Source organism: Sminthopsis crassicaudata, chromosome 1, assembly GCF_048593235.1.
Source record: "Sminthopsis crassicaudata isolate SCR6 chromosome 1, ASM4859323v1, whole genome shotgun sequence".
NCBI classification, from domain to species: domain Eukaryota; kingdom Metazoa; phylum Chordata; class Mammalia; order Dasyuromorphia; family Dasyuridae; genus Sminthopsis; species Sminthopsis crassicaudata.
The window spans coordinates 512,089,948-512,108,338 of NC_133617.1; the positions used below are offsets into that span (position 1 = coordinate 512,089,948).

Here is an 18,391-nt window from a genome sequence, read left to right on the forward strand (position 1 = left end):
TTGTTCTAATGGAAAGGGAAAAGAAACAAGTAACTGAAATATTTTTTAAAAGGAACTTGTCCAAAGTCCCGGGGATAAAACATGGAAGTTAATAGGACTTTCTTCCCTGATGAGAAATCAGCCACTGAGAAACTGCATGTCAACAACTCTGTTACTGGAAAGAAACTAGTTGTTAGAGAGATAGACAGGCTCTTGTGAACAAGTATGAGAGTCTTATAATCACCTGCTTTTCTATATCAGAATCCAATGGGACTGGTATCTCTCCGACCAAGGGAGTTCTGTTGTTATTCAGTCGTTTTAATTACGTCCACTTTTCCATGGCCCTATTTGGAGTTTTCTTGGGAAAGAGTGTATGCCATTTTCTTCCCCAGCTCTTTTTTTTCAGATGAGGAAACTGAGGCAAACAGTTACACAGATACTAAGGATCTGAAGCCAGATTTGAACTCAGAGGAATCCAAATTCAGCACTCTATTCTCTATCCAACTATCTCTCTCCACTAGGGAGCTCTCTTAGGTTACTTTAGTTTGATGGATCCTCCTTCACAAGTATATTTTTGGTCCAAGCTCTGTCTTTGCTGCTACTCTTTCTCTACCTTAAAATGTGGATAAAAATCCTCTTCTTGCTACGAGATGTCTTCATAGGGGCAATGAGTTTTTTCCATTGCAGCAGAGATGTTTGTGGGTACTGCCAGCTTTATCCTAATCTCCAGATAACTTTATTACTTGTTGATATTTCCCTAAGCCTCAAGGTAATTTGATTTTAGTTGTCATAAAGAATTAAAGGAGACAAGAAAAAAAGAATGTAAAAAGGTGCATCAATCCCAAAAAGACAGGAGGAAGGGAACATGTAGAGTACTCAGTCTTTACTTCAAGGTAGAAAAGAAATAAATAGAATGCCACTTGAAAGCCACTTGAAAGCCCCTTGAATGGGCCTGTGAGTGATTTCAACAAGAGTTGGAAATGTGTTAATTAGCCCAGAGGCACATTTGTCTAACATCTCATTATGACAACTAGGAAACACAATCCTATGGAGCAGAGCAGCAGAGCAATAGACCCTCTAAACTTTTAATGTGGTTAAGAGATTGTGACAAAGCTGAGTCATCTTTGATGAGAAAAAGAACTTGGTATCACACAGAGCTAGAGGCCACAGAATACCAAAAATCACCAATGGCAAAATTGAGCATAATCTTTCAGGTGGAAAATGGAAACTTAATAAAATAGTGGATTTTCAAACACTTATAATTAAAAGTCCAGAGTTAAGTAAAAAATTTAACCTCCAAATCCAAGACTCAAGGGAAACATAAAAGTTAAAAAAAAAAAGAGAGAGAGAGAGAAAGAGAAAAACAAAAGAAATTCAGTAAGATCAAATTTTATATTTTTAAATGGAAAGATAATATTTGTAACTTTTAAGAATTTTGTTATTATAAAAACAATTAGAAGGACTATATGTAGACAGAAAGTTATGGATATAAGATGACTTTGATGCTATGATACCACCAAAAACTAAAAAAAGGAGTAAGAAAGAAAATTAGACTAGAAGAAAAAGAAGGGGAAAATTGAATCTAGCAAATTATCTCACATAAAAGAGGCATGAAAAAGATATTATTTTATAGAGATAGAAAAAATAATTTAAAAATTTATTTGGAAAAACAAAAGCTCAAGGATATTGAAGTAATCAATGGAGGGAAAATGCAAAAAAATGTGGTCTAGATATACCAGATATGAAACTGTATTCTAAAATAGAAATTATCAAACAATCTAGTACTTTAAGATTAAGCTATGTTCCTTTTAAGATTATCACTCTTAGAGATTGTGTCCTTTTTTCTGATCTCAGAGATCAGGATCTCCCAGGCTCCAAGAAGTCTAGAGACAGAGCCCATCCTTCCAGGATAAGAGAAGCAATACTATTCAGGGGCAAATCACCTCCCATAGAAATTCCAAATTCTCATTCAATTGATCAGCTCAGGCTGTCCCAGCCACCACCAAGATACCCAATATAACAGTTTCCTAGAGCTAAGCTCTTTGTAGTAGGTCTAAGGTAGTTTGCTCAGCTACTAGGCAGAAGCCCACTCTCAGCGTAAAATTCCATTTCCCTAATAGGTCTTTGCCATTATAGAAATCAGTCCCTTAGCAAACTGATTTCCGTCCAAGAATAAACTTTCATTTTGCAACTAATAATTTGGGAATAAGTGAATTCTTTCACTTTTAAGCCTGCGGCAGATTAAGGGATATTTTAACATCTCTCTTATTGTCACTAACCTCATGACCCCCAGGAATTGAGGGCATTAAAACTTCATCAGTACTAGCTAAAAAATAGAGTGGGGGAATTTGTGAAATAGATTAGATATAAAATTACATTATAATAAATGTAGTAATCTACTATATGGAAAACCCAAATACCCAAGATTTTAAAACAAAAACTCATTATTTGACAAAAACTGCTAGGAAAATTGGGGGAAAAGCATGGCAGAAACTAGGTATAAACCAACATCTCACACTGTATAGCAAGATAAGATCAAAATGTACATATGATTTACACATAAAGGGTGAAACCATAAGCAAATTAAGAGAATGTGATACCCAGAGAGAGGACTGTGGGAATGAGTGTGAACCACAACACACTCTTTCTGTTGTTGTTTGCTTGCATTTTGTTTTCTTTCTGTTTTTTTTTTCCCTTCTTGATGCAATTTTTCTTGTGCAGCAAGATAACTGATGAGGTTTAGATTTGGGGTACCTAAATGAAATTAGGGTTTAATTGAGGTCTAGTGGCAGGTTCGGGGTACAGGGAGTCACATAGAGCTCCTCTGCAACCCCTTTGAATTTGGTGCAAGGATACAGAGTTAAATGAGGTCTAGTAGTGTGGCAAGCAGTTCCCTGTAAAGGAATTTACAGACCCGAATACCTAGATTGATAAAAGAGGTGTATTATGGGGTTTGGAAGTAAAATTAAAGTCTAGTTAGTAAAAGGTGAAGACAGAGATAAGAGGGCACCAGAAACAGTGTTCAAGTGGGTAGAGATCCTGGGCATGCCAGGCATAAGGCTGCCATGTTTGGGACCTCTGCAAAGAGAGAGCTGCAGATTCGCTCTTTTATAATGAGAGATTTAGCTAAAAGGGCCTGTGGGTGGAGTCCCATATTGGCTCCTTGCTGGGTTTCAGCTAGGGCTAGAATTTGCTAGGTGGAAGTTGGAAAGCCTGAGCAAATCATTAGAATGGGGGCTGGGATGGCAGAAACTAGGCATGGACCCACATTTAACACCACATACTAAGATAAGATCAAAATGGGCCCAAGATTTAGGCATAAAGAACGAAATCATAAATAAATTAGAGGAACATAGGATAGTTTACCTCTCAGACTTGTGGAGGAGGAAGGAATTTGTGTCCAAAGGAGAACTAGAGATCATTATTGATCACAAAATAGAAAATTTTGATTACACCAAATTAAAAAGTTTCTGCACAAACAAAACTAATGCAAACAAGATTAGAAGGGAAGTAACAAATTGGGAAAACATTTTTACAGTTAAAGATTCTGATAAAGGCCTCATCTCCAAAATATACAGAGAATTGACTTTAATTTATAAGAAATAAAGCCATTCTCCAATTGATAAATGGTCAAAGGATATGAACAGACAATTTTCAGATGATGAAATTAAAACTATTTCCACTCATATGAAAGAGTGTTCCAAATCACTATTGATCAGAGAAATGCAAATTAAGACAACTCTGAGATACCACTACACACCTGTCAGATTGGCTAAGATGACAGGAACAAATAATGATGAATGTTGGAGGAGATGTGGGAAAACTGGGACACTGATGCATTGTTGGTGGAGTTGTGAAAGAATCCAACCATTCTGGAGAGCAATTTGGAATTATGCCCAAAAAGTTATCAAACTGTGCATACCCTTTGATCCAGCAGTGCTACTACTGGGCTTATATCCCAAGGAAATACTAAAGAAGGGAAAGGGACCTGTATGTGCCAAAATGTTTGTGGCAGCCCTTTTTGTAGTGGCTAGAAACTGGAAAATGAATGGATGTCCATCAATTGGAGAATGGTTGGGTAAATTATAGTATATGAATGTTATGGAATATTATTGTTCTGTAAGAAATGACCAACAGGAGGAATACAGAGAGGCTTGGAGAGACTTATATGCAGAACCAGAAGATCACTATACACTTCAACAATGATACTGTATGAGGATGTATTCTGATGGAAGTGGATATCTTCAACATAGAGAAGAGCTAATCCAATTCCAATTGATCAATGATGGGCAGAATCAGCTACACCCAGAAAAGGAACACTTGGAAATTAGTATAAACTGTGAGCATTTTTTTTGTTTTGTTTTGTTTTTGTTTTTCTTCCCAGATTATTTTTACCTTCCGAATACAATTCTTCCTTTGCAACAACAACAACAAAATTCGGTTCTGCACATAATATATTATACCTAGTGTAACGTGCTGTTGTCTCCAGAAGCTAAGTGCTAATGACCTAGGATATACTATAAGATATTTAATATGTATGGGAATGCCCACCATCCAGGGGAGGGGGTGGAGGGAAGGAGGGGAAAAATCGGAACAGAAGGGAGTACAAGGGATAATGTTGTAAAAAAAAAAAAAAATTACCTATGCATATGTACTGTCAAAAAAATGTTATAATTGTAAAAATTAATTTAAAAAATAAATTTTATTTTAAAAAAAATTTATATACAAAAAAAAAAAAAAAAAAAATGGGGGCTGGGACAGCCCAAGTCAGCTCAAATCCGATGAGGGTTGTAAGAGCCCGAATATCTCCTATTGGAATTCGAAGGGATGCTTTTGACAAGGATTTGTGAATCAAAGGCCCTAACTTCTTGAATTGATAATGCATCAACTAGGAGTGGTTGGGAATCAGAAAGGAATAAATCAATCTGAAAGGACTGCTTTCTTAAAGGGACCACAACCCCCATCAATAACTATATAAATATGTATACATATATTAGGTTTAACATATATTTTAACATATTTAACATGAATTGGATTACCTGCCATCTAGGGAAGGGGGTGGGGGAAAGGAGGGGAAAATTTGGAACACAAGGTTTTGCAAGGGTCAGTGATGAAAAATTATCCTTGCATATGTTTTGAAAATAAAAAGCTTCAATAATTTTTTAAGTGACCAAAAAAAAGAAAGAAAAGAAAACAGCTACCAGAATTTTGATTAAGTAATAAATACAGATTATATGAACCTCAAATGAGAAGAGGTTACTGTATTATGGCAGAAGAGGAGAGCCTAGAAGTTTCAACAGCAAAGAGTCTTCTGTCTTCCCCAAATTACCAAGGAATAAGGTGGTGGAATAAGTGAAAGCTAAAAAGCCATAGATTGATCTTAGAATTAGGTGTATTCACAAATAGTTGAAAAACCCTACCCAAGTGCTTCTGATTAATGGAGCAATGAATTTCCTAAGCTAGAGGGAACTTGTCACAGGGTGCTTTGTCTTCATCCCTATTCTGCTCAACATTTTTCCAGTAATTTGTATGGAAATATAGAAGACATGTTTATCTGACACAAAGCTGGAAAGTACAGCTAATAAAAACAATGAGATAATCAATATATAAACATTTGAAATAATCTCAACATACTAAAAGAACGAGCCAAAATGAACAAAACCATTAAGAAGGAAGACTGTCTAGTCCATTTACTTTTCAATAATCAACAGCACAGGTGAAAGAGTCAGGGAAATGTGCTTTCTTAACAATTCATGTGAAATCCTGAGACTTTCAGTGATTTAAGGTTTGGCATGAGTCAATAGTGTGATAAGGTCACTGAAAAAGACCAACATAATAGATTCCAGATGAAAGATTAGGCTCCACTGGTCAGACTACAGCCAGAGTGTTATGTTTATTTCTGGGCATCATATTTTAAGAGCAATTCAGCGTGAAAGAGGTCATCTTGAACAAATGAGAGATTTGAATGATTTTTCCAGTGAGTCAATTTATTGTTTTGAGTGGGTTAGAATAGATGAACTCAGTTTCCTTTCCATTTTAAGTCAAAGAGAAACCATTCATAAACGCACAAATCTTAAAAAATCAAAGAAAGCTCTTAATTCACTTTAAAGCACCATATATGTTTTCATCACTAGTGGTCTTTAAGGATGAAAAGGGAATTCCTATTCAGGTATGAGTGACTTCAAATGACATCTGGAGTATCTTCCAGCTTTGAGATCTTTTGATTTATGAATTTGGCACAATATGAATAATTTTAGTTAAAGAGAAGTGATCTTGGAGTTTTTTATTTTTGTTTTTGTTTTTTAGTTATGTTCACTTTCAAACATCAAAGTATCTCTTCCCTGTCAGTATATATTCAATAATGCCTTGTTGAAAAATGTTCAACATTTTTACTAGTAATTTGGAATTATAAATTACTTCTGGCAACCATACAAATTGTTCCCTGAAAAGAATCCAGATATAATACATTCAACTTTTTAAATTACTTTTAAAAAATATTTCATTTCCCCTCATTACATATTAAAATAATTTTTATTACTTATTAAAGTCAATTATTTTACATATTCTAGTGATGAGAAAATATTGAAAGCCAAGAAATATTGCTAACACAATACAATTATTTTTTAGTTTGCCTGCTTAAAGCCTATATATACTGTATTCTAGGTATTATGCTAAGTTAGCATACTATGCTAGTTCTTAGGGATACAAACAAAAAAGAAACAGACTCTGTTCTCTAGAGTGTATGTACATTCTGCCATGGTAAGCATGTATATAAAGAGTTTACACTAACACATCTTTTCAAACTTTTTCAATGTATCAATCAACTTTTCTGATTTTTTTCCCTTACTAAAAACAAACTATTTGTCATATGAGATAGATTTATAGGAAGGGGAGGGATACTTGGAATATCTATGGTGATGTCAGAAACAGAAAAATATCCATTTAAAAATATGCATATAATAAATAAAAGTGAATTTGTATATACATGAATGTATGCATACATGTATGTGGGAGAAACTATTAGCTGGAAAAGTCAGGAAAGGCTTCCCAATAAGGTATAACCTGAGCAGTTTTAAAGAACACTAGGCAGGCTAAGAGGCAGAGATGAAGAAGAAGGATGTTCAAAGCTTGGGGTTTAACAGTCAATACAAAAACACCAAGATGGGAGATGTCATGTCCTATTATTGACAGCAAGAAAATCTGGTCGGTTGAACCATAGAGAACAGGAATAGTTAAGTATAAGGTTGGAAAGCTGGGTTGTGAAAGTTTTAAAATTAAGCAACATGAAGCCAGCAGAACCAGGAAATACAATGTTTCCTAACAGCACTAATGTATAATATCAATTGTGAATGACTTATCTATTCTCAGCAATACAATGATCCAAGATAATTCTGAAAGACTTATGATGAAAGGTACTGTCCACCTCCAGATATAGAACTGCAGATTGAAATACCTTTTCTTCTTCTTTATTTTTCTTAGTGTGTGTATGTGAGAGAGAGAGAAAGAAAGAAAGAAAGAAAGAAAGAAAGAAAGAAAGAAAGAAAGAAAGAAAGAAAGAAAGAAAGAAAGAAAGAAAGAAAGAAAGAAAGAAAGAAAGAAAGAAAGAAAGGAAGGAAGGAAGGAAGGAAGAAAGGAAGGAAGAAAGAAAGGAAGGAAGGAAGGAAGGAAGGAAGGAAGGAAGGAAGGAAGGAAGGAAGGAAGGAAGGAAGGAAGGAAGGAGGGAAGGAATGAGGGAAGGAAGGAGGGAAGGAAGGAAGGAAGGAAGAGAAAGGAAGGAAGAAAGAGAAAGGAAGGAAGGAAGAAAGGAAGAAAGGAAGAAAGAAAGAAAGAAAGAAAGAAAGAAAGAAAGAAAGAAAGAAAGAAAGAAAGAAAGAAAGAAAGAGAGAAAGAAAGAGAGAGAAAGAAAGAAAGAGAGAAAGAAAGAAAGAGAGAAAGAAAGAAAGAAAGAAAGAAAGAAAGAAAGAGAGAGAGAAAGAAAGAAAGAAAGAAAGAGAGAGAGAGAAAGAGAGAAAGAGAGAAAGAAAGAGAGAAAGAAAGAAAGAAAGAAAGAAAGAAAGAAAGAAAGAAAGAAAGAAAGAAAGAAAGAAAGAAAGAAAGAAAGAAAGAAAGAAAGAAAGAAAGAAAGGAAGAAAGGAAGAAAAAGAGAAAGAAAAAATAAAGAGAAAGAGTGCATGTGTTTCTTTTATAGCATGAATTACACAGAAATGTGTTTTGCATTACTATATATGTATTATAGCATGTCAAATCACTTGTCTTCTCAAGGTGTAGGGAAGGGAAAGGAAAAGAATAAGAGAATTTGGAACCCAGCATTTGAAAAAAATGTTAAAAATGTTTTCATGTGTAGTTGGGGGGAAATAAAATATTAAATTAATTCTAAAAAAAAGAAAAAGAAAATTACCTTGTCCATATTATGGAAGATGGATTGAGAAAAATAGAGACTTGAGGCAAGGAGATCAATTAGAAAGATAGAACCTAGAGCCTCAAGTTGATGAGGGACTGACCTACAACGGAGTCTGTGTGAGTAGAGAGATTCAAGATAGATTCAAGACAAATTCAAGAGATATTGTGGTGGTATATAAAAGACAAGGTTTAATTCGATATGTGAGATGAGAAAGCAAGGATAACACAAGGTTGTGAACCAGGGTGACTGGAAAAATAGTATTATCCCCTGTAGAAATAGGTAAGTTCAGGAGAAGAGTGAGTTTAGAGAAAACATGAGTCCAAATTTGGACACATTTAATTTGAGATGCCTATAGGACATCCAAGTTAAAATATCTAATAGGCAGTTGGATATGTGAAATTGGAGCTCAGAAGACAGATTGCGTTGGATATATAGATTTAGGAATCACTTCCAAAGAGATGATAATTAAACCCATGGGATCTGAAGAGTTCACAAGATAACAGAGGGGCATGATATGGGTGATTAGCCAGAAAAGGAGAATCAGAAGGAATGATCAGACAGGAGAATCAAAAGAAATCAATATTAATAAAACCCAGAAAAGGGAATGTGGTCAAGAGGAGAGGGTAGTCAATAATGTCAAAAGTTTTAGAAAGGTTAAGTAAGAAGGGTGAGGAATGCAAAAAGACAATTAGATTTAGGAAGAAATCACTGTTGACTGCAGATAGAAATGTTTCAATTGAGTGATAAAGTCAGAAACCAAACTTCAAAGGGTTATGAAGTAGGAGCAGAAATAGAAGTGAAGGCAGAAGACAATTTTTTTCTACAAATCTGGTTATCAAAGGAAAAAAAAAGAAATAGGACATAATCAAACTGATGATTTCCATATAACTTTTTTATATAACTCTAAAGTTTGTGTAGTATGTTATATAGGTGATTTCATTTAGTATTCATGGCAACTCCATGAGATAGGTGCTATTCTTTTTTCAGTGATGAAGAATCTGAGGATTAGAGTAATTAAGTGAGGTGCATAGGATAATACAACTAGTAAGTATTTGAGATGGGATTTAAAGTCTTCATGAACTCCCAAGTAAGGTTCTATATCTTAGCACGAACAAAATACTTCTATAGGTGCTGTAGCAAGACACATAGTTGGTGGCTTGACATACTACAGAGTTTCATAGCCACCTTAGCCAGGAAGCAACCATTGCTAGGGAGAAAGTACCTGGTTACATGCTCTGGTCATTATCTCTTTTATTTAAAGGGGGATACCCTAGCTCCAGTCACATGGATTTAGCCTTGGCCATACAGGGTCTGCTTATGGAGAAGAGGACCTTGCTTCAGAAGAAATATGATCAAAAAGTCAAGCTTAACCTGATTTTCTGGAGTTGTTCTCTCCAGCACAGTTTCTCTTGCTGCCAGCCTGCTCCTACCACAACCAACTGGTACAATCACCACACTTGATGACTTTATAATCTTTTAAATTCCCCAAATCACCTTTTTAAGGAAGAAAATGCAAAAGATACGGGGAGCTACCAGAAACCAGGTGCAAGCACTCCTAATTGTGGGGCTATCGGCCATATGGGTGGTATCTAGCTAACTCTGATGCCAGATTAGATAGACACAATACTTTTCCTTGTCTCTAACTGGAATCATATCTTGCCTCCTGAGAAGAACACAAGAACATTCTCTGTATAATCTATGTTACAGCTTGGGTTACTTACCCATAGGATTATTATGAGGAAAGCACATTGTCAATTCTAAAGCATTATATAAATGCCAATAATTATAATTAAAATCCGTGAGAAAAATTGAACTTAGTCAAGATATTTGGTGTATACATATATTGTATCTAACATGGATTTCAACATATTTAACATGTATTGGACTACCTGCAAGCTAGGGGAGGGGGTGAGTGGAAGGAGGAGAAAATTTGGAACAAAAGTTTATGCAAGGATCAATGTTGGAAAAATAACCCATGCACATGCTTTGTAAATAAAAAAGCTCTAATACTAAAAAAAAAAAAAAAAAAAAAAAGATATTTGGGGTATTTTTTTTAAGAACTTAAAAACTATAAGGTGTAGCAATATAAAGCCACTATGTTTGCAAACAAAAACTTGGCAAGATATAGTCTATAAAACATCTTATGTGTACTCTTTCATCCAGCAATACCACTGCAAGGTCTGTATCCCAAAGAGATCAAGGAAAAAGAAAGAAAAAAAAACAAAAAACATATGTACAAAAATATTTATAGTTGATCTTTTTGTGATGGCAAAGAAATTGGATTTCAAGAAAAACCTGGCAAGACTTATTAAGAACTGATGCAGTGGGGGCAGCTAGGTGGCGCAGTGGATAGAGCACCAGCCCTGAATTCAGGAGGACCTGAGTTCAAATCTGATCTCAGACACTTAACACTTCCTAGCTGTGTGACCCTGGGCAAGTCACTTAACCCCAGCCTCAGAAAGAAAGAAAGAAAGAAAAAAAAAAGAACTGATGCAGTTCATTGGTTGTAAGTAGTTCCCACAAGCCCTTGGAGTACCCACAAGTCCATGGTCTGGGAGGATAAAAGAGGAGGGCAGTCGGGAAGGAAGCAGTCTGGATTGGGTCAAGGACAAGACTCCCCGGGAGAACTTCAGAGAAGCTCGAGGAGATTCAGAGCCAGGATTCAGGAAGAAGAGGATTCGAGATTCTACCTTTGCTCTGGCTAGAGGCTCCAGAAGCCTCCCAAGAAACCTACTCACAAAGGAAAAGATTATACAGAAAAGAAACCTCCTTCCAGAGAAGGGCCATGGTCTCAGCAGGATAGACACCATGAGAATAGACAAGAATAGAGTCCAAAGTCTTTATTGTCACTTACACAGTCTGTGCCTGTCATAGTATTTATCCAGTCTCCTCCACCAGTCTGGCAGTCTGCCAGTTTTCCAGTCCCAACCAGTCTCCCCTTGAGTCTAACTTTGTCCCCAGTTTAAATACTTTATTACAATTACATCATTGCAGTATACTGAGTATGTGTGAACTAGAGAACCATTACATCACCACGCTAAGTACTAAGTATATGTATACTACAGAATGATTTCTCTTCAATTCCACTGAGTAAACACCTTGTTTCAAGTATATAAAGAGTTCTGATCATCTATATCTCCCACTTATTTTTGTTTTAGAACACAGGTGACATGCCCTCCCTAATTCCTCAAGGAGGTATGGACAACAAACCAGATATTGTTAGCAGGTTTCCTCTGGGCTAAAGGGTCTTACTTGAAACAGGTATACATAAATCCATCAGCATGGGAGGTATTACACAAGCACATAGCAATAAAACACAGGCTAGTAGTGATGAAACAAACAACATGGGTCAACATGAGGAATTATACATGTCCACAAGTCCTAGCAGGAGGTTATATAAATAACAATCACACATACACCTCCTTCAGCAGCCAAGAAATAGTCCAAAACCAATCTATTGTCAAATGCTTCATGTGTCAGGGAATATTAAGCGAGGTAATTAATATTAATTTTTCATAGATATATTAATCAATGATTGTTAGACATGTATATATTATTACTATTAACCTCAATAGACTATGCATTTATGCATCCCTCCCCCTCTCTCCTGGCACAACTTGTAACAGATTGTTAAGCCCAGGCGTGAGTACAAGCGTATGTGAATAATTTATAATAATTTATAATAATTCCTGAAGATTTTGGAGTCCTCCATCAGTCTCATTAATAATTTTTGATGTCCATGGGTCAAACGCCATAACTGCTAGGCTCTTTCAGTGGTGGGCACAGTCAGCAACAGAACCACCTGATGTTTCTTGAGTCTTCTCCTTTGTTTCAAGGGTCTGCTCCATCTCTCTCCAATGGACAAGGTGAATACAGCTCGTTGGCACCCATCTGATTCCTTCTCCATCTGTAGAGATACAAGCAAACCCTCTCCTCCAAGCAGTTAACCTATCTGGTCCCTTCCATTCACCACTTTCTGGGTCTCTCCACATCACCTGGCGATTATCTAAAGATAGTGGAGCTGCTCGGAGCCAGTGCATCTTTGTCAAAAATCAAGAAGTTAATAGTATAAAGAGCTAGATATAGAAGTTCTCTAGGGTTACATGTGGCTCCCCCTTTCTTTTGTTTTTGGAGGAGCGTCTTAATGTCTCCATTTCTTCTCTCTACTATTGCCTTACTTTGAGGATTAAAAGGTATGCCAGTGGTGTGTAAAATCTTATACTGTGCATAAAAGTGTACAAAATCTTTAGAAGTATATGCAGGTCCATTGTCTGTTTTTATTGCTTGTGGTACACCCATAACTGCAAAGGCTTGTATAAGGAATTCAGTGACCACTGTCTCTTTTGCTGCGGGCATTGCAAAGTGAATTGTGAAAAGGTGTCTACCACAATGTAGATAAAAGACAGATGACCAAAAGATTTATAATGGGTCACATCCATTGGCCAAGTTTCATTGGCTCTCAAACCATGAGAGTTCTTCCCTGGAGGGAGCAGAGGAACGTGGAAAGTAAAGCAAGTTATAGAGGCTTTTACTATGCTCCTAGCTTCTTCTCTTGTTATTCCAAATTGTAAACGTAAAGCTCAAGCAGCCTGATGATATTTAGAATAAGATATTTGGGCTTCCTGAAATAAAGGCGTATTGGCCAACATGGTTAGAAGGCTATCTGCCTTTGAATTACCATCAAAAATAGGATCTGGAAGTCCACTATGGGAGTGGACATGCAAGATATAAATCTTACCTGGATGCTTTCTCACTTGCTCTGAAGTTCCTTAAAGAGCTGATATGTATTAGAAGCTACAAATTTTATTTGGGCTGTGGCAATTATTTGTACCACACCCACTGAATAGGCTGAATCAGATATTATATTTATATCTTGTGGATAATAAGTAAGAGCTAGAATGATTACATACAATTCATTCTGCTGAGTGGACTGAAAAGGAGTTCTGACTACTCTCTTTATAGTTGTCATGAGAGTATACAGCGCAAATATTATGTTTAGATGCTTCTATAAACATAGTTGATCCTTTAAGAGAAACTTTAGAAACTCTTTCTTCAAGGATCCATCGCCAATTATGTAACAGTCTGGTTATCTTTAATGGAGACCCGTGTGTAAAATTTGGAGCCATGGCTAATAAAATTTGCCACTCTAGGATGGTTTCACATCATACATTAATTTGTTCATCAGGGACAGAACCAGCTACATCCAGAAAAGGAACACTGGGAAATGAATGTAAACTGTTATTTTTACCTTCTGAATCCAATTCTTCCTGTGCAACAAAAAATTCGGTTCTACACACATATATTGTATCTAAATTATACTGTAATATATTTAACATATATAAGACTGCTTGCCATCTGGGGGAGGGGGTTGGGGGAGGAAGGGAAAAAATCTGAATAGAAGTAAGTGCAAGGGATAATGTAAAAAATTACCCATGCATATGTACTGTCAAAAAATGTTATAATTATAAAATAAAATAAAAAATTAAAAAAAAAAAATTTGTTCATCAGTATAAAAGGTGTATATCTTGTGAGGTTTTGTCCCAGATAATTGTACTGCTCACTTAATGGCCTTTAATAAAATTCTAGCAAGGCTTTGTTCTAGTTGTGCTGGGAGGTTTACACACTCTATCACACTGTCTGTCTCCTTGATGAAGGACTGCTGTGGGTGCCTCTTGTGTAGCAAAATATGATATTTCCAAGGGTTTTTGAGTGACTCTTTCAACCACATTGGATAAAGCCAGTTCAACTTCTCTCAAAGCCCTTTGAGCTTCTTTTGTAAGTTGGTGTGGAGACTTTAAAGCACTATCTCCCCTTAAAATGTCATATAATGGTTGCAATTAATACATCGTCAAGCCTAACATTGGACACATCCACTGGATATCTCCTATCAATTTCTGAAAGTCATGTAAGGTGTTTAGTTTCTCTGTTCTTAAGGAGAGTTTTTGTACTGTAAGCACCTTAGGGTATACTTCATATACTAATTATTGAAAAGGAGCATGTCTTTGAATTTTTCTGGAGCTATGTGCAATTTGTAGCTGCTTAGTGTTGATATGGTCTTTTGTAGACATGCTATTAACATTTGTTCCTCAAGTGCACATCCCAATATATCAACCATGTAATGTAACACAACTTTTGGAAATGCTTTTCTTACTGGAGTAAGAGCAGCATCAACATACATTTGACACATAGTAGGGCTGTTTTTCATTCCCTGTGGCAAAACTGCCCATTCATATGTTTTATAAGGCTCAGCTAAGTTAATGCTGGGCACTGAAAAGGCAAATCTTTTCATATCCTCCTTATCTAGAGGGATAGAATAGAAACAATCCTTAATGTCTATAACCCACAGAGGCCATTCTCTAGGCCATTGAGTAGGAGGCTGAAGAGTTCCCATAGTTTCCATCTATTCATTTATTTTTCTTAAATCAGTCAACATCCTCCATTTCCCAGATTTCTTTTTTTTACACCAAATACAGGGGAATTCCAAAGACTTAGAGAAGGTTGTAAGTGTTCCTGGTCAATTTGCTCCTGTACTATATCTAATAAGGCCTTAATTTTTTTCACTTGCTAAGGGACAGTGTTCTACCCTCAATGGTGCATCACTTTTCTATTGAATGGGAACAGGTAAGAGTGCAGGCAGCCCTTCAGCACCAGCCCTGCCTAAAAAACCGAAGTACTCATTTGTAATCGTAACTATTATAATACGTCTGTTCCCCACAGTTTGATGGGGATTTTTTTCTACTACAAAAGGAGTAAAAACTCCTGTTTCACCTTCAAATAACCATCTCAAAGGGGTAGCACTAAAATCCCAAATGGGGTAAGAAAGAGTAAGATGCCATTAAAAAATGACTGAACAAAATGTGATTTCATACTTATCATAAGGAGGTTTTTTTGTTTTGTTTTGTTATTTGTTTTGTCTTTTCAATGGATGGGGGAAAGGAAAAGGTGTGGAAATAAAAAATAAAAATAAAAATGAGTTGAAAAAAAATTTTGAAGAGTTGAAGTGGGTTCACCAAAGGATGAATCTAGGGAAGAAGGAAAGCATAACCAATAAAGGGGTGGTTGCCTGTTAAAAAACAGGAGCAGAGAGAATGAAGGTCATAGTCAAGATGAAGACTAAACTCAGGAACCAGAAGTCATAGAGAAAACTGGAATGATATAGATTATAATGAAATAAAGGAGTTTTATATTTCATGAACATGAAAGGATATAATGATCTTTGTGTGTATTGTGGAAATGAAATGGAAGAGAAAGTGAAGGAAACTCATTAAGCTGAGGAACAAAGAATTTATGTTTTCCAATGTATTTGTATTCTTACCGGTATTTTTTTGTAGAGAGCCACAGATGAAGGAGGAAATCTCAGTGAGACACAAGAAGCTTTAGCCCAGAGGGAACCTGCTGAAAATGTCTGGTTGGGCTTTTCTCTTTCCTTGAGGCTTCCTAGCCTTCCTGAGAAGTGGGAGGGGGCAGGGAGAATGGCAAGACTACCTGTGTTGTACTTGAAACAGAGATACTTGCAGTAAAAGAGGCATTTACATATTAATAGCAGGGGGCTTATAGTTATCACATGCACAGTGTGCTCTGGTGATACAATGGTACTATAGTTAGCACATGCTCAGTGTCCTGTAGTAGGTAATCATACTAGAGTTAGTGTGCTAATTAATTTTATTAATTTACTATATTTTAAAATATTTTATTTTCCCACAATTAAAGGTAACACCACATTTTAACATTCATTGGGGGTTTTAAGTCTTGAGTTCCAGATTCTATTCTTCCTTCCCTCCCCTCTCCCCTCCCAGAGACAAGCTGATATAAGTTATCCAAAGCATTTTTAAACAATTTTCAAATTTGAAAAAAAAAATTTTGTCCAATGCCACTGGAAATTCTTCTTTTTTCTTTTTAAAATGTGCTTTGTCTCCTGGAGCTTCTCCTTGCACTTGGCAGAAGACTTTTCTAGTCCATCAGTTCTGGGACTAATGAAGAATGGGCAAGAATCACAGAGTTTTCTGGTCCCTCAGTTCCAAGCAGAACTTCTCAGGTATTCTTCTGAGGATACACAATACCAGTTCATTTGCTTGATCGCTGGTGGAAAGGCCACATAAGCAAGTAACAATTAAGTAATTCCTGGGGAACAATTTTTTAAAACATCATCTTCCAACACTTGATTGATGAGAGCTGTAATGGGAGATGCATTTCAGGTGTGGTTTTTGTTGCTTGAAAAGGAAGGTATCTCCTCATCAGGATCATCATTGGGCAGGCATCTACTGGGCACTCCTGGGGCATATAATGAGGGATCCAGGGATGCTTTCAACATCAGGAAGACAGGGAGAGAAGCAAGGTCTCATAGGCTTTTGAAAGGCCTTGTCTGGGAAGCTACAGAGAGGAGATCTGTCCAAGACATTGTAAAATGCTATGTGTCCTCTTTCATAATCCAGGAAGATGCCCACTTTGGGGATGGGTGGGCTTGGTTGATAGCCATCCTGTGAATTCCACAGAAAGAAACGATCTTTCTGTCTGCAGCCAGCCAGGGTCCTGACATCCTCAGGGAATGGGGAGCGCCTCCACTTTCTGCTGATGGACTCTTCACAGACTCCCACTTCCCACTCTGTCTTTTCTCCCACCTCCACTTCCCAATAGTGCCTACCTGAGGTGAAGGTCTGGGCCCCCAGGACGATCAGCAAATAGACAAATCTTTCTTTGTTGTAGGGCAGGTCCTGGGGGATGCTTGTGTACTTGATGCTCTTCAGGTCTTTGGACACTATGAGATGAATGTTGGCTGTGTCAGGATCCAGAGTTATATCCCTGAAGAAGGTCATGAGCATTTCTCTCAGACCAGCTATGGGAAAGATGGTCCAGTCCTCAGACACAGCCTCTGGTTCTTCATGGAGGAGCAACTTCTCACTCTTGACCAAGATGCCTTTCATACCCTGGACCATTTCTGAGGGGGTCTCCTTCACATGCGTCTCCACTTCCAACAGCAGACTTTGCACACTTTGGAGTTCTTGTGACAGTTTGACTTTCCGTCTGTCATACTTCATCCTGTCGTTGATGAATTGTTGCTTCAGTTCTAGTAATTGTACATTTTCTTGCTCCCTTAATAACTGACACATTTTGTCATATTCAGACACAAGTAAGCTTTCATAATTGACGGCGTACTTTCTACATCTTGCCTTTGCCCTTACAACATGGTCCAATTTCTCCTGAAGACGTTCTTCTTTCCTTTTTAAACACTTCTGTGTCTCCAAGAGCTTCTCCTTGCCCGTGGCAGCCACCTTTTCCAAGGGAAGGATGTGGTGATTCCTGTGTTCTGGGGCTAAGGAACAGGAATGACAGAGGATTCTGTGGTCGTCCTCACAGAAGAGCTTCTCCTTTTCTCCATGTTTCTCACAGGTGCTCAGGCCCACAAGGGCCTGCACTAGATAAGGTCTGAGCATTTTGGTGATGATGGACAGCTGCTGCAGGCTCCTGTTTCTCACCAGGTCCGTGCCATGATTGATATCTGCTCTGCACTCTGGGCAGGCTGAGGTTTCCTGAGCTCCCACCCTGCACTGTCTAAGACAGCCTTTGCAAAAGCTATGGCCACAATTGACAGTCACTGGATCTGTGAAGTAACCCAAGCAGATGGAGCAAGTGAGGCTTGCTTGGAGATCTTCAATGAAGTCTTTGACATCCATGTCTCTGGGCTCTCAGTTCCTCCCTTCTCAGATGCTCCTCTCAGGAGAGACAATGCTGGCTCTCTCCCTGGAGCTCTGGCAGGAAAAGTTGCCAGGGATGAGATGTTGGAGGCTTTTATATGTCTTCCTCTGACTTGGCCCCGCCTTTACTCCGCCCACCAAAGGTGAGAACTCCTGAGCTTGGAGAGACTTTCCATGGTCTGCTCTGGGGCTGAGTTCCCACCTTGGTCCTTCTTGCATAGTAATGAGCTACAATCCCCACTGGAGTTTACACCTAGACTCTGCTCTAGGGCTGAGTTCCCACCTTGGTCCTTCTTACACAGTAATAAGCTACAATCCC

The 18,391-nt window shown here is 37.4% G+C and overlaps 1 pseudogene; it reads right to left on the reverse strand.

Moving 5' to 3' along the window:
• Positions 1–16,638: 16,638 nt before the first annotated feature.
• On the reverse strand, positions 16,639–18,051 carry LOC141550697 (putative E3 ubiquitin-protein ligase TRIML1 pseudogene; annotated as a pseudogene).
• Positions 18,052–18,391: the final 340 nt, after the last annotated feature.